Here is a 17657-nt window from a genome sequence, read left to right as displayed (position 1 = left end):
GGGATACGGATCATACGCATTTAGTGCAGTTTTCTAAAATTACTTTTTTTCCCAACAGAACCACTGTTCTATTTTTACTTACTTACCCAGGTTCTGAGGGTTACTGGGTTACCCCATTATCTACAATGGTTATCTAGTGCAGGTTTTAACTTGCGAGGGTTTTTGAAACATTTATTGATTTTTCAAAATAATATACTATGTCAGAGAAGGAAACATTGTCCTACAGTGAGGACTACATTAACAAATTGATTCAAGAACAGGCTGAATTTGACTATTTGGGTACGGGTCTAACTCCAATAGACACTACCTTGAATGATAAATTATCACGTTTACAGAGACTCGAGAAGAAACTCATACGCACACGGTTACACGGCCACCTACTGACTAAATATTTAATTGTAAATGCGGCGCATCATGGCGCAGGAATAAACAGATGTGTGCCGCATCTGGGGCGTAAAGTTGGTGCAGTGCTGAAGTAGTGTTGCGTGCGAAACGCAACTCCAGCACTCTTCCAACTTGCCCAATCTGCAACGTGGTGCGTCAAGCTTTACGCCTGCTTCAAGCAGGCTCAGGGTTTTGACGCATCAGCGTTGGAAAAGTGACTCAGTGAAATCTTGTAGATTTCACTGAGTCACTTTTCAGGGGCGTTCCTGCGATGGAATACCCCACCTGCGTAGAAACGCCCACATGAAACCTGACGCAGGTTTCATGTGGCGCAGGGCTTTACACCGTGACGCATCTCCATAGATGCGTCACGATGTAAATAGGGCGCAACGTGGCACAGAGTTTACGCCGCCGCTGCGTCACAAAAGTGACACAACGGCAGCGTAAAAGTGTTGCAAGTCCAACATAAATCTGCCCCAGAGTGTGTAAGACTGGAAAGTCAACAAACAGACAGAAAGAGAGGTAGGTTGAAAATCAGATCTCGTTGTTGTAGTTTGAGTTATATGGTGTTCGACATGCCATTATGTATAACAAAAGGGTGGTTGATAAAAGAGAAAAATATTCACATCAAAACGTGCCTTTCTTACTTTTAATCAGTATTAACTTTTCTCAATGGTATTCAACAATTGGTGCAAATCCAATTCAGTGAATGGAGATATTTGGATTCCATATCTTTTTTAAGGAACAATTGTTAGTTCAATTGTTTTGTTAACAAGCAAACCATCAACCTTTTTGATTTAAAATGAAAACGTCAAATCAGGGAAACCATGAATAAATAATTGAAAAGGAACATTAAAATGTAATATTCAAATATGTATGACATCCGGCTTACTATGATTGAAGGGTGTTTTGAAGGAAGTGCAAATGTCAGACTGATCGATGTATGTTAATACCTCTGTCAGTTTTGTCACATCTGCATGCATCCAGGTCTATCGAAATTCACAGCAGCAGAGAAGCATTTGTCATGAAATATCTGTTAACATTTTAATTGGTGTTTCCAATCCGGCCGTGGGCAGGGTTAGTAAAGGGCCCTAATCTGCCTAAGGCTATGGTAGTTTGGGGATTTTCTCTGCACTTGTTGTAAAGTATTATAATTTCGACATCCTTTAATGATCTGCTTTTCCATGGGTCACACAGATTCAGACACACAGGGTTTATTTGCCACTATGACAATAGCTATAACACTTACTTTAAAAATTGGACACTAAATTAGGACGAAAATGTAAAATGTAAATTCCCACTAGGCTGTGTATATTATCTTACGGTAATATTGGTAGTTATAGTATAACATGTGCTCTGTGTCATACTAATACCCTTTTTAGGAGTGTCCCGGAAGGTGTTACAACACTGTTTGTGGGGGATATTCACAAGGATCTATCGCTGAGTTAACGGCACATTATCACAGCCAAAGTTGGGATAAACTGATCGCCTCAATCACAAGCTGGTGTTAACAGCCCATAGCACCAGTTTACCCACGATAGCAGCCACAAAAAAGCATCGCAACAGATGATCCCCGCAACTATCGCTAGTGAGATGCAGAGTAGGCGTTCCCGTGCCAAAAGCCACAACAACACCACTCCACAACATTCATAACGACCAGCCAGGACTACGATAAGAACACAAAACAGGCGATAAGGCGCGTTAGCAGCAGGAAAATAACACCTGCTCTGACCTGGTGCAAAGTCGGACCACAGCCTGCACCACAAAAGGGAGCACAGTCCACAGCCACATCAGAAGGGCAACAGATGCACCCTGGCAACTGAACATGCAGCCTGGAGGGCCGAAAGGGTAACAACACTCACCGCCACCACCCCCAGACCCCCCCCCTCCCCGGCACTCCCCCAACCAAAGACATGGCACATCAGCTACACGTAAACATGTACAAAATAATGTGCTTGATGTTGCACAATCACAACTGGTGACATGCATGTGTCGTCACAAAAATGAGCATCAGACATTCACTTTCAAAACAACAAATGAAACTTTATTAACATGAACACTGAAATGAAATGAAGGCAAATGGTGGCTCCCTTCGGGACACTCCCCTCGGGACAATCCATATGTCACAGCCTGCAAGGCAAAAATCATGATGAGTAGGTGTGTCCTGCGCACATCAAAGGACAGAGAGAGAGCGAAGGAGAGAGAGAGGAAGAGAGGAAAAGAGAGAAATAAGAAGAGAGGGGGGAGAGAGAGAGAAGAAGAAGAGAGGGAGAGAGAGAGAAAGAAGAAGAGAGGGGAGAGAGAGAGAGAAGAAGAGAGGGGGAGAGAGAGAGAGAGAGAAGAAGAGAGGGGGAGAGAGAGAGAGAAGAAGAGAGGGGGAAAGAGAGAGAGAGTGCTGCCCCTGCACACCCAGGCCACACTGCTCACCTGCTGCAACCGGTGTGTCTCCATCCACTTGCCGGTATGTATAGCAGTGCACCAGTTCACTCATCTGAGACAGAACCAACATCTGAAACAGAGTCCAAATACATGACTGGCACAGTGCACACAATTGCACAAGACAACATCGCCTGCCTGCCCATGCACACCCAGGCAGAGGCACTCCAGCCCCTCCCGCCGCCCATCGGAGCATGCCTGCCCATGCACACCCAGGCAGAGGCACCCCAGCCCCTTCCCCCGCCCATTGGGCATGCCTGCCCATGCACACCCAAGCCTCACTGCTCACCTTCCGCCACCGGCGTGTAGACAGGAGGTCCCACCATGTGCTGATGCAAGCCACAAGCCCAGGACCCGTGGACATGGCACCCTCCACACCATGCAGCCCCACTCCACAGGCCACCAGGTCTCATGTTTGGTGCTGGGTCTTGATTACACCATGGCATAGGACATACCAGTGCACCCGGCATCATCGTAGGCTGCACACCCGCTCAGCCCAATGGGTGCCACTAACTCTGGGATCCCGGAAGCGATGCCACATGGCGGTAGGCCTGCCCTGCCTGCTGGCTCTGGCCGGACCGCTGAGATGGGGCATCATCGCAGGCTGCACACCAGCTCAGCAGCTTAAGGTACCACTAACTCAGTGCGCCCAACGTCACTGTCCCGTGGCAGGGTGCCTGTGCCGGCCGCTATGCTCCGGGTGCCACTAACCCTGTGCAACCCCAGTCAGTGCCACGTGGTGGGAGGCCCGTGATGGCCGCAAGGTCTTGGGTGCCACTAACTCTGTGCGCAACAACTCATGGGCCCTTTATGATTGAGAACCGTGGAGCGTCCGTCATCCAGTCACCACCGGCAGAGGTGAATGTGACGTCGTCGGCCCCTTATGTTGACAGAGTCACATGGCCTGTGATATCTGTGCCAGATGGGTGTGGTGTGCGTGCAAACCTGCCCTCAGGGAGTGGCTGTGACATGTGGACAACTAGACCAGTGACCCGCACACCACCAGTGAGTACGCCTACGATGGGTAGCAAAGAGGGCTCCCCCGCGGAGCATAAGAGGAGTGGTCTGGCTTGCCATACACCGGACAAGCGCAGGGCTTGCAACAATGATTTGTGGGCTCTGGGCGTGGTTCAGTCCATGTCCGGACATGGAAGTGACTGATGCGTGTGTCCCTGTTGTAGTGTTCACGGGACCCGGTACACAATATGCAATGTAGCACCATCTGACTGGCATCCCACAGGATGAGCATCATTGACGCTACATGTCCCTACATTCATCCACACATTCAAACATGAATGATGAAAGACATGACATAGTGGTGCATCACTGGATGTTTATTGCACATCCAGTTCAGTTCTGCAGCTGGACCAGTACAGGGCAATGCCGAGCACACTACACAATGTGGGCCGGTGGAGGGCCTGCCAGAGTCCATCCGGGGATGACAAGTACTGCGAAAGAGGAAGGGTACAGTCCGCAGTCTGGTCGCCGTGTCATTGATCATCAAACAAGATATGGCAGTCCATGTCGCTGTCCAAGGTGAGTGCATCGGAGTGTATTGGGGGTAAGTGGAAGGTCATGAGGCCATGTGTGGCACCAAGCAGAAACAGGCCTGGTGGCGGAAATGAATGCTAGAACCTCCTGATCACAAACCCATCCACGTCCTCATCCCCGGATATGTGCTCTGCCCCACCTGTGGGTGTTGCAGTACCGGCTGAGGCACTGTGTGCCACTGACACATCAGGTGCTGGAGTGGATACGTCTGCCGCACTGTGAGGCAATGGCACACCAGTGGGTGGAGATGTGGATGGTGTAGGGGCAGCAGCAGTCATCTGCGCCATGCCTTGTGGCAGTAATGCCATGATGATGATCTGCAGGGCATGGTAGATCCCAGCTACATTTTGCTGATGTACAGCGGTGGCTGCCATCCTTGCTACCTCCATCCGCACCATGTCCTCCATGAGCCTCTGCATGTGTGCCAACTCACGGCTGGTATCGCTGGTGCCCCTCTGAGTGGACAGGTGTTGTTCTCTCCATGTCAGGACTCCAGCGATGTCAGTCAGGACTCGTTGGAGACCATGGAGCGGGCCTAGACACCCATGGATGGTGTCCAGTTTGGTGGCCATGAGGTCGAACCCCACCCACACCTGCTCAGCCGTCTCCCTCTGTGCCTCTAGCACATGGTTCTGGAAGGCCGTGTGTTGTTCCTGGGGGTCTTGGGAGACTGCTGGGGGTGTGGATGCCTCCTCTTTGGTGGTTTGGGTGGTGGGTGAGGTCTCCTCGATGCTGTTGGTCGGCCCTGATCCTGGGGGTGAGTCACGGATGATGTCAATGATGTCTAGGAGGACTTGTGTGTCGATGCTGGGGTTGTCCTCCTCGTCATCAGTGTAGAGTGGCGGGGACTGCCCTGCAGGGGGTGTTGAGGGCAGCCCTGCAATGTGAAGGGGAGATGGTGTATTGCAATGTGTCCACATGTATGTAGCCGCATGGTACATGTTGACATTCAGACAACATGGCATTGTACATTGTGACAGTCTATAGATCTGGGCCATGACCCGGAGTCATTGAGAGTGTGCACTGTGCTCTGGTTGATTGTGCATGTGTGCCATCGTGGCCATCTCCATCTGTCCCCCCAGTACCTCGTGGTCACTAACCCTGTTGCGGTTGTGTGGTGTCCTGTCGAACATTGTTTGGTCCCCCGACTCCAGCCACAGTATCCACACTGATGACTGTCGACACCAGCTGCTCCATGTCATTCAGCATGAGCTGTGGCGCTGGACCCCACCTCCAGTCTGCATTGCTGCCTTCTGGTTGGCTGCGAGTTTCTCCTTGGTCTTCCGCTTGATGTCATTACATCGCCTCTTGACCTCATCCATTGTCCTCTTGTGCTCTCCAACAGCATTCACCTGCTCCACGATGTCCCGCCATATTCCAGTTTTGATGCCCAATGACACGTTGGAGGTGACGAACAGTTGTTGATGGTGTTCCATCACCTCCGTGACTATGATCCTGTTCGCCTGCGGTCTGAACTTTGTCTTCCTCTTCTTCTTGTCCTTGCCCTTCCCTGTCCCCGAGGTCCCGGGCTGGTTGTGGGGTTGCACTCGTCCTCTGTGCCTGCGCCGGCTGCCTCCATGGTGCTTGGGTGTTGGTCAGTTTGTGTTTGGGTGTTTTTTCTACTTTTATGGTGATTTTTCCCACCTGCCAGGTGTGTGTTGCAGGCCTGGCGCTGCTTATCGCTGATTTCCTCATAGCGCTATGGCCCATCACAGGTTTATTTGTGTTGTGTTTTTATCTCCATCGAGGTGGTTGTATCGCGGACATTGTCCGCGGTTTAGGCCGACTATCGCATGGTACCGCCTTGTTGTGAATTCCACGTTGACATGGGGTTATTTTCCCTTGATGGGCTGCGATGTTGATAGTTGCGTTAAGCTACTCTTGCGGTAGTTATCACACGTTCTTGTGAATATACCCCTTTGTTTCCTAAAAACCTGATCTCTCCTGTTTGGAATGATCCAGATGTGATAAATAGCATCTATTCTAAGTGTTCCCCTAATATTGAGGAATAAATACGTTGTAGATTTTGATGCATTTTCCTCCAAAATCCACAGTTCAGAACTAGGTATGATAAACTCACTAGTAAATCTCATCCCTGAAACAAGCATTGGCAAGGCTAATATGTCCGTCTTTAAAGAAATGATGGATGGTAATATGAAGCATTATAAGTAAATGGCACTGGAAAACATATGTATTTGTGTGGAACAAAAGAACAGCAGAATAAGAGTGGTGTAGGTTAAAAATCTTCTGGGGACAGTTGCACTGTCAATCCAGATCTAAAAATCGTTAGGGTTATGACTGCACTCCTCCCATCTGTGCTGCTGTCAGATTAAAACACCATAAATTATCTAGTTACCTAAGGTACTTTAATAGCATTGCAATGTAATGGGTCTGCCCCTGAAAGTTAAAGCTTAGACATCTGGATGAATAAATAAAATAGTCAAACTGCTTCTCCCCAATCAAAACATGTACTTATGGCACCGAACATATGGGAGGAACAAAAACCCCTCTCTAGTCATACTTACATAATTGTCTGGTGACAGCTGGGCTGTGAACTCAGACCATAAAATTGGAATTAGCGATTACCATGAAGCTCTATTTAGTAGAATATTTTAGTAGCTCTTCTGCCTGTCTTGCTTGATTAAGTATTTGCAAATAAGGTAAAAACCTGCTTGTGTACTCTCATGTTTGAGTTTTTTGTTTTGGGGAAAGTGAGATAAAGTTGTACAAGGTTTAATGTACTCAAAACATGCTTTCTTCTTTAATATGTGATCTTAGTTATAAGATGTTTTTACTGCATACGAATTACTGAACAATCTTACATCAGTATAGAGCAGGAACAGAGTTGGACTTCGCTCTCTCTCTAGGGTCATCCCCAAACCTTATGCCTTCAACCCACCTATTTTTGCAGGTCTCATTTTTGTCAGTCTTAGGACCCTGGGCTCTTTCCCACTGCTAAGTAGCGCTAAAGTGCATGTGCTCACTCATTTAGACATGGTAGAATTGGCATACACCCAATTTGCATATTTAATTTACTTGTAAGTCCTTGTGAAGTAGTGTCCCATATACCCAGAGCCTGTGACTTAAATGTTACTAGTGGGCCTGCAGCAATGATTTTGTCACTCACTTAAGTAGCACTGTAAAGCATGTCCCATGCCTGCTATTGCGGCCTGTGTAAGTAGTTTTAAACTGCCATACGACCTCGCAAAATAAACCTTTTGCCAGACCCAGACCTGAGCAGTCCAGCGGGCAAGTAATTATTTTACATGCCCTGGTAGTGAAAAACTCTTAAATTAGTTTTTCACTACTGCAATGCCTACCTCTCCCATAGCATAATATTGGGTTACCAAATTACATTTAATAAGTGATAACTTTTAATTGGTAGCAGGTCGACAGAATGAGTTTGGTGTCTAAAGAGTTTTAATTAAGAGCCCTCTTTAATGGTGAACTCAGATTGTTAGCCACTATTTTGCAAATGCTACTTTTAAAAAGTTGCCATTTTCTTGTCCTAACCTTTTGGTGCCTGCAGCCCGTTCCTGGGTTACACAACTAGGTGTAGCTAGCAGTTGGTCTTTGTGTATTGCTCCCAGTGAGACAAAGGGAAGTTAGGTATTGGCAGAATGAGCCAATCTGACTTAAAATGATGGAGGAGCTGTCACCTACCACGCTTGCACATCACAAAGGCTCTGCCTGAGAACTCTTAAAAAGGGCTTGTGACTAGACTTTTGTGTCCCCGACAAGCTGGAGCCAGGGCAGGGAGGAAGGAAATGTCTGATACCTCAAGAGGGTGGAAGCTTCTAGAAACATCTCCTACTTCAAAGTGGGCACCTGGAATAAATATTGGACCTCATACCTCAGCTCTTATGTACACTCCTGGATCTTTGGATGCTACTGAAGAAGGACTGATTTGCTTCCAGAAGGACTACTACTCTGCTGCCCCACTACTCTTCTTCTCTGCTGCCTGCTGCCCTGCTGGTTGAGAAGGAGGACTGAACGTGCACCCTTCATCTCAAGCTAAAGTGAAGTTACTCCACAGGTCAGTAACTGTCCTCCTGTTCTGAGCTACAGAGACATACCATGCTCTGTACAACTGCCTAGCTGACCTGCTGCCTAGACCCACCATTTGAACTGCTAATAGACCTGCTCGAGTCCTGCTGGCCTCTGCTGCAGTGGGTTCATAACCTCCAAGTACTGCCCCTCAGATCCTGGACTCATGGTGTGGTCATAGGTGAGGTCCCCTGACATTTTTGGGCTCTCCTTGAACGGGCCTGTTTGTACCAAGATTTGCCTCCTGCACTGCTTGCCAGCTGAAAGTTCCATTGAACCCGACTCTTATTACTAATGCAGCCGCTAGGCGGCACCTGTTACCAGGGGATTGGCACTTCTCGCTACAGCATCGATAGCTTCGGGGACTGCCAATGCAAAGCTCCAACAACAGCATCCGCAATGCTCGACAGGATCTCTGTGCTACAGCAATAACTGTCTGCAACGCTTAGCCTGCTCTTTGTACCAACTTGATGGCCATCCACAATGCTCTCTCTGCATCTTAAGGCCCCTTCCACCACAAACTGAACTTTTTGTGCTGGTCTGTGAAAGTAACTCTTTCAGTGGGACTAACCATTCCCCTGTATTCGGCCCACACTTCATCACGGTCTGCCTAAATTTGAGATTTTCACCAGGTCTTACATGACCAGACAGCCGCGTGTGGAGCTTTGTTGCTTCTTGGTACCAATTCCACTTAAATCTTTACAATTGTATATCTCTGGTTCTACTTATTGGATTTTTATAAAACAATGTATACAAGTTTGCTCTCTGTTTCTAAATTGGTGTGGGGGTTTTCTTGTTTTAACTGATTACTGTTTGAAGTGATGCATAAATGCTGTACACATTGTGTAAGTTAAGCCTTACAGCTTTTGCGCCAAGCTTCCAAAGGGTTAAGCATAGGTTAATTTGAGGTTTGCTTGTGACTTCACCCTGACAAAGTTTGTGAATGCTGCTTTAGTAGGGTTTCACCACCATCCACCAGTAACCCAATTCTTACACAGAGATCATCGTAGAAACAAAATTCGTTTTTACTTGACAATATCTCCATAGTAAATTAGTATATATGTTTTCTTTGTTTTAAAATTTCTCCTCAACATCAAGCCAGCATCTGACACTTGCCAGAAAACATAAAAATTATGAAAGCTGCATTATGATTGTCTCAGAAAAAAACATTATGCTCCATATTTTTAGAATCTGTAAACAGTGTTAGAAACACGATTTAAGTCAAGGTGACATTTCAACACGCCAGAACATCAAAAGATTTTTTTGGAATGTTTATGAACAATCTGTTGGCTGCAGCTGCATGTGAACGTAGTCTGTGTTTTGTCGAGATATGAGGAAGCTGGATATTAGGAGCTTCTACCCCGGCCTGCAGCTAGTACCCAGTTTTTTCTTTCAAATGTACTACAACAATTTTTATCAATGTTCTAAATTTGCCAGATTTGCCAGGATCATATCTATCCAAAGGCTGTGTTACAGAAAGTGAGCATTGCAATAATGTAATTTAATTTGATTTGAGATCCTATTCCCGTCTTGAATAGCTGATATGCTAGGGCAGTGCTAATTTATTACATTGCACAATAAATAAGAGGGTTTCTGGTCATAGGGCATTTAAAGGCACGTGCTGCTCTTGTTTGGAAATATAGCAGCATCTTTTGACCTTTCTAAAGTAAAACATACCATCATCCAACATATCATACACAAATGCAACATAACAAAAAACCAGAAAGCTTGAAAGAGCACATGACAACAACACAGTTAAAAGAGAATGCACCAAAACAGCAACAGTATAACTCAACACCACATTACAATAATGAAGTACAAAAACACAGGAACACCAAAAACAAGAAAAGTACTTATCACCATGGCAAAAATGCCACGCAACAAATGTACAAAACATCCTTGTTGCACATTAACACCTGCAGAAACCTGATTTCAGGGTACAGGAGTAAAAGCTGTTTAACCCAAGCACCGTCTTGACTTACCAAAACAAGAATTTAATTTTTGCAAGTCAAAAATGTTTTGGTATGTTTTGGGTTTTTATAGAGCAGTGGAACATGTGTAACATATATGCTTACTATCACAGTTCCAAACTAGTGTTAAAATCATGAGATTCCAAAAGAAACACTTTGTCCCATTATCCAAGTTTGTTTCGAAGATTAAACAAAGTTTCACTGTGTCTCTTGGTCCCAGGTCACAGTACTTCTGGACCTCAGTGAAAGTTGTCTATATTTATTGGACTGGTTGGTCAAAAGTGGATCATTATCATATATTGAAATATGATTTCTGTGCAGGGTGCATTCGTTCTTAAGAAAACAACATTGCATACTGATAGCTCATGTGAGACATGTCAGCATAATTTTATCCTTTCAATAAATGCATTACTGCAAACGTGTCAGAAGATCTGACATCAATACACATAATAGCAACAATTAAGAACAGCTCTGGAACTTGCAAAAATGTGTTCTTTCTTGCACACTGACTTACATTTGGAAGAAAAAAGAATACAAATTCAATAAATAAAATAAATGTTCTAGGATGTATGGAAAAAGTCATATTTTCTCTTTTCTGTCCATCATTTGCTGACCTTTCCTTTGCAAGTATTTTATTCTTTCTTCCTTATAATTTTCTTTCCTGCTCTCTTTTTCTAGTTTTGGTGTTTATTCGTCCATAATATTAGTTTCTTCTTTCCTCCTCATAATGATAACTTTATCACCTTGTTCTCCGGGTTTCATCTCTGTCATCTAAAAGAATGAAGGGTGGGCGGGAGTTTATTTTATTTTAAGGTCTTTCCCCTTCTATTCTTCTTTTCTGTTAATCACACTATGATCTGAATTTCAGTCAAGTGACAAGGGATATATATATATATATATATATATTCACTGAAAAAAACATAGGTTTCAGGGGTGTTATAGTTAGCTGGACATTTCCCTCGTACAAAACCCTAGAAATTCCCCTGTTATAGTTAGTTCAGATAACTATAACTCGCGCCCCTGCAATGCACTGCTGATGACGTCACATATTACATCACTCATGACATGGTCAGTGACATCACTGATGACATCACTGATGACATCACTGATGACATCTCAAATGACATCACTGATTACATCATCCATTGAGAATGTGTTTCTGAACAGTTTTAATATGTCTAATATATTTAGGGAAAGGCCTGTTGAAAAATAAGTGGGTGTACAAGTGTGTGAATGGATGATTTTCTAGGTGCGTAACTGACTCTATAAGTGAGTCATTAAATGCAAAAGAGTTCTGTTATGAGGGGATCCTAACAAAAAATACTTGTGCGGCACAGCAAGTATGATGAAACACCTAAGGACCCTTCATCCAAATAATCTTGCACGAGAAGAGTGCAAACAGATGAGAAACACTCCTGTTCTGTATCTGTAAAAAAGAATCACAAATAAATGTATATTAATAACTTTCAAATGTATACTATTCCATTACTGTACAAACACATTTTATATAAAAACTGACTAAGAAACTATAGCCCGGATCCACAAGTGTACCTCACTAAAAGACTACATGCTAACTGACTAAATGATTACAGTACTATAAGGAGACACACTGGGTGAGTGACAGGGTGTTTGATAGAAGAGTATGAATACTAACTAGGGAATTGAAGGTGTGAAACACAACTGTGTAGGTGATTAGAGGACTGCATCCATACTGCATAGGCATTTAAAACAGTCCATGTGCTAAGGCCTGGCTCACTGCATGACTACTTGGGTACTGACTGAATGATTAGAGTACAGCAAGGAGAGTGCCTAGGTGAATTTATAAGTGCTAGGCTTTTCGCACAGGGAATGGATTAGTACTTGGTACTGAATGGGTCACTAGAGGAGTGCAAAGGCAGTACCAATTGCTGGACTGTATGGATACTGACTAGGAAATTGAAAGTGTGAAAGACAAGTGTCTAGGTGGTTAGAAGACTGCATGCATAGTGCATAGGGGTTTGAAGCAGTCCATGTGCTAAGGCCTGGCTCAGTGTATGAATACTTAGACACTGACTGAATGATTAGAGTACTGCAAATATGTTTGGGTTTTAGCACAGTGAATGGATTAGTACATGGTGCTGAATGGGTCACTAGAGGACTGCAAAGGGAGTGACAGGGTATTTCGTGGAAGTGTATGGATACCGACTAGGGAATTGAAGGTGAGAAAGACAAGTGTGTCGGTGGTTAGAGGACTGCATGCATAGTGGATAAGGGTTTGAAGCAGTCCATATACTAAGGCCTGGGTCACTGGATGAGTACTTGGGTACTGACTGAATGATTAGAGTACTGCAAGGAGAGTGCCTGGGTGAATTTATTAGGGTTAGGCGCAGTGAATGGATTAGTACATGATGCTGAATGGGTCACTAGAGGAGTGCAAGGGGAGTGACAGGGTGTTTGCTGGAAGTGAACGGATACTGACTGGGGAATTGAAGGTGTGAAAGACAAGTGTGTAGATGGTTAGAGGACTGCATGCATAGTGGATAGGGGTTTGAAGAAGTCCATGTGCTAAGACCTGGCTCAGTGAATGAATACTTAGGCAGTGACTGAATCATTAGAGTACTGGAAAGAGAGTGTCATGGTGAATTTATAAGTGTTTGGCTTTTAGCACAGTGAATGGATTAGTATATGCTGTTGAATGGGTCTCTAGAGAACTGCAAAGAAAGTGACAGATGTTTCCTGGAAGTGTATGGATACTGACTAGGGAATTGAAGGTGTAAAAGACAAGTGTATAGTATGTTAGAACACTACATGCATACTGCATAGACATTTGAAGCAATCTATTTGGTACTTAGAAACTGACTAAATAATCAGACTACTTCTAGGACAGTGATTAGGTAAAACTTTTAAATTTTCAGTTCTGCCACAGTGAACAGAAAAGTACATGGTACTGCACCTTAGTGTCAAACCCTGACTCATTTTATCAATGCATAAGCAAAGACTAGCTACTAAAACGTGACAACATGAGAGGTTTTAAATTAGTTATCTGTCAGCAAATACACAATGTTACCATAGGCTTCTCTCACAGTGGTTCTCAAATGCATACAGACTCACAGTGTGATTCTAGACAACAACCACTATACCTAGGAGTTTACCAAAAATCATTCAATACTGTGGAAGTGGTTAGGGAACTGCACACAATCTTCATATTTCAGGACTGCACTTTTATGTCAAAGCCTGACTCATATAATCAAAGCATAAGCAAAGACTGGCTTCTAATGCAATCCTTACCCAAATGCACACAGACTCACAGTGTGATTTTAGACAAGCAACACTATCCTAGGAGTTTACCAAAACTCATTCACTAGTCTGGAAGAGTTAATGGTACTGCACACAATCTACATATTTAAGTACACCACATCAGTGTCAAAGCATGACTCATTTAATCAACGCATAAGCAAAGACTGGATTCTAATCCTACTAAAACTTCACAACATTACAGGTTTTAAAACAGTTATCTGTCAGCAAATACATGATGTTACCAAATGCTTCTCTTACAGTGATCCCAATTACACACTAACTCACAGTGTGATTCTAGACAAGCACCACTATCCCTATGAGTTTACCAAAACTCATTCACTACAGTGCAAGTGGTAAGGGAACTGCACACAATCTACATATTTCACAACTGCAATTTACTGTCAATGCCTGACTCATATAATGAAAGCACAAGCCATAAATGTCTTCTAATGCTACTAAAACTTGATAACATGACATGTTTTACAACACTTATCTGTCAGCAAATACACAATGTTACCAAACACTTCTCTCACAGTGGTTCCCAAATGCACACAGACTCACAGTGTGATTCTAGACAAACAACACTATCCCTAGGAGTTTACCAAAACTCATTCACTACAGTGGAAGTGGTAAAGCAACTGCACACAATCTACATATTTCACGACTACACTTTAATGTCAATGCCTGACCAATTTAATCAACGCATAAGCAAAGACTGGCTTCTAATGCTACTAAAACTTGACAACGTGACTGGTTTTAAAACAGTTATCTGTCAGCAAATACACGATGTTACCAAATGCTTCTCTCACAATCCTTACCCAAATGCACACAGACTCACAGTGTGATTTTAGACAATCAACACTATCCTAGGAGTTTACCAAAACTCATTCACTAGTCTGGAAGAGTTAATGGTACTGAACACAATCTACATATTTAAGTACAGCACATCAGTGTCAAAGCATGACTCATTTAATCAACGCATAAGCAAAGACTGGATTCTAATGCTACTAAAACTTCACAACATGACAGGTTTTAAAAAAGTTATCTGTAAGCAAATACATGATTTCACCAACTGCTTCTCTCACACTGATCCCAAATACACACTAACTCACACTGTGATTCTAGACATGCACCACTATCCCTAGGAGTTTACCAAAACTCATTCACTACAGTGCAACTGGTAAGGGAACTGAACACAATCTACATATTTCAGGACTGCACTTTTCTGTCAAAGCCTGACTCATTTAATCAAATCATAAGCCATAACTGTCTTCTAATGCTACTAAAACTTCACAGCATGACAAGTTAAAATAGTTATCTGTCAGCAAATACACAATGTTACCAAATGCTTCTCTCACAGTGGTTCCCAAATGCACACAGACTCACTGTGTGATTCTAGACAAACAACACTATCCCTTGCACTATACCAAGACACATTTCTTCATCTAGAAGTAGTACTACATTTTAGTATAGAAACATAACATAACTCATTTCACAAATCCATAAACAATGACGAGTTTTTAATTCTACCAAAATATAAAAACAGCACAGTTATCTGTCTACAAACACATGAAAAACACAAATGCTTATCATAGAATGATTTCTACATGCACACACATTGTAGAGAAAACACTTTAGCAGGAAAAATACATTAGTCTGATTAAAATCAAAATAGTCTACATACATCCCCTCACAATTAAATAACTCATCTTTCAAGTTCTTTTGTAGATTAAGAAGTATATCAATCACTCACCATATTTTCTTTTACAGAATCTCTGCACTGTGCACCTCTCAGCAAAAGCAAAGAATGGAAAAGTTTCCCTTTCATTTTCCACACATATACATGTAAACATCAAATCACAATCCTTCGCACATAAACTCAAAAGCAAACACACATTTCTATTGGTTAAACATTTCAACCCTTTCCAACTGAAATACATTTCAACCCTTTCCCCAATCTGCCTTCTGCCTGTTACCATAGAAACAGGTCATGGAACACTGCACTGAGCTCACAGGTCACAAGTTCAGCACACAATGTTCCTACACAAGACAGGAAGTGTGCTTGACTTTTCAACATATCAGCTTATCATATATAATGTTCCTTACAATCTGTTTTTGTTAACCAATAACAATCATACCTTTAAAAAACAGAAATATACACCCTACCTTTCAGTGTAGAAAGTTGTCATAGAACCAATGATTTCTTGTCGTTTTTCAAAAAACGTTGCCGTGGATCCGCGCACCCACCGCGAGAGAATCCGTGCATCCAACGCGATAGGATGCGCGCACCGTGCGCGTATTTCACCGGTTTATTTTTAAAAAAGGGGGTCCCAGGTGGTCCTTCTGGGACCCCCTAAGTACCTCTAGAGGGTCAGAGCATTTCCACTCTGTGCCCCTTTATATTTTTTAGACACTTATTCCCCTTGCATCTTCAGCCTTTTCTACCGAGGCAGAAAATGGCCGCCAACAGTTCCTGGTTTCGAATGTAGAGAGACACTCGACAGCCAATTAGCATTTAGTGCGCGATCGGGAGGGTGCGCGATCGTGAGGGAAGGGTGCGCTTACGGTGCGGGTACGGTCCGCGGATCCTCCGCGGCCATAGATATCACTAACTTTTTTACCCTAATTTTCTCAGGAACTACTGAACAGATTCACACCATATATGCAAAAGGCACGAGTCCAAACTGAGGACTACCTCTTTGCCAAATTTGGTGTCATTCCGTTCAGCGGTTCGGGCTGTAGCTGCGACAACAGATCCTATGGGAAATTGCATGGGGAAAACGCGTTTTGGGACCCCCCCTTTTTCTTGGCCCCGGCTTGACGCGTCACTGCAAAACTTTCAGGGTAGGAGCGGAGCGGAGCTGGCCAAAAGTTTGGAAAATTTTGCGAGGATTCGTAAACCGGCGCCAACGTTATTCCAAATAGAATGTTGCGGATTTCCTATGGATAATAGGTCCTAACTATAACTATCAACTGGCGACCGCCAGTGGATAATATATATATATATATATATATATATATATATATATATATATATATATATATATATATATATATATATTATCTACTGGCGGTCGCCAGTAGATAGTTATAGTTAGGACCGTGTTTCCATAGGAAATCCGCAACATTCTATTTGGAATAACGTTGGCGCCGGTCGCCGAATCCTCGCGAAATTTTCAAAACTAATGGGGCGCTACGCTCCGCTCCTACCTTGAAAGTCTCGGGGGGATTCGTCAAGCGGGGGCTGAGAAAAAAGGGGAGTCCCAAAACGCGTTTTCCCCATGCATTTTTCCATAGGACCTTTAGACACAGCTACAGCCCGAACTGGTGTAAATCTGTTCAGTAGGTCCTGAGAAAATAGCATTTAAATCAATATATATATCTGTAAGCGCGCTCCGTGCGCTTACCGTAAGCTTACCGTACGCGTACGGTGCCGTGCGCGAGCTCAATTCTGATTGGTGGTTACATGACTGTAAACATTCGAATCGGTCAAAATCAGGAAGTGTCGGCCGCCATTTTCTGTCTCTCGCACTGAGAAACAAAGGTGGGGAACGTGAAACGGGGGCAACGAAGAGATTTGCAGACCCCCTAGTGTTTGTCTGGGGGTCCAAGAAGGACCCAAAAGTATGAAAAATTAATTTAATAATTTTAAAAAAAAATCGCGGGGTACGCGTACGGTAAGCTTACCGTACGCGCACGGCAAAAAAAAAAAAAAAATAAAATAAAGAAGTAACAATCACATTTATTAAATAAATTAAAGGACCCACAAGGGAGAAAAAAACAAATGTTACTGCGTAAAAAAAGGCAAGGCGCGCACAGCATGGACTGCGCAATGTGGGTGCTCGGTGCGCGAAGCGACCCGAGCGCTCACAGCGCGCGCACGGTGCGCGAAGCGCACCGTGCGCGCAGGGTGTGCGCATAGTGAAAAACCAGAAAAAAAAATAAAAAATAAATACATAACTTAGCATTTAAAAAACCGTACAAATTCACTGA

Source organism: Triturus cristatus, chromosome 8, assembly GCF_964204655.1.
Source record: "Triturus cristatus chromosome 8, aTriCri1.1, whole genome shotgun sequence".
Taxonomy (NCBI): domain Eukaryota; kingdom Metazoa; phylum Chordata; class Amphibia; order Caudata; family Salamandridae; genus Triturus; species Triturus cristatus.
This window is presented reverse-complemented; position numbering follows the sequence as displayed.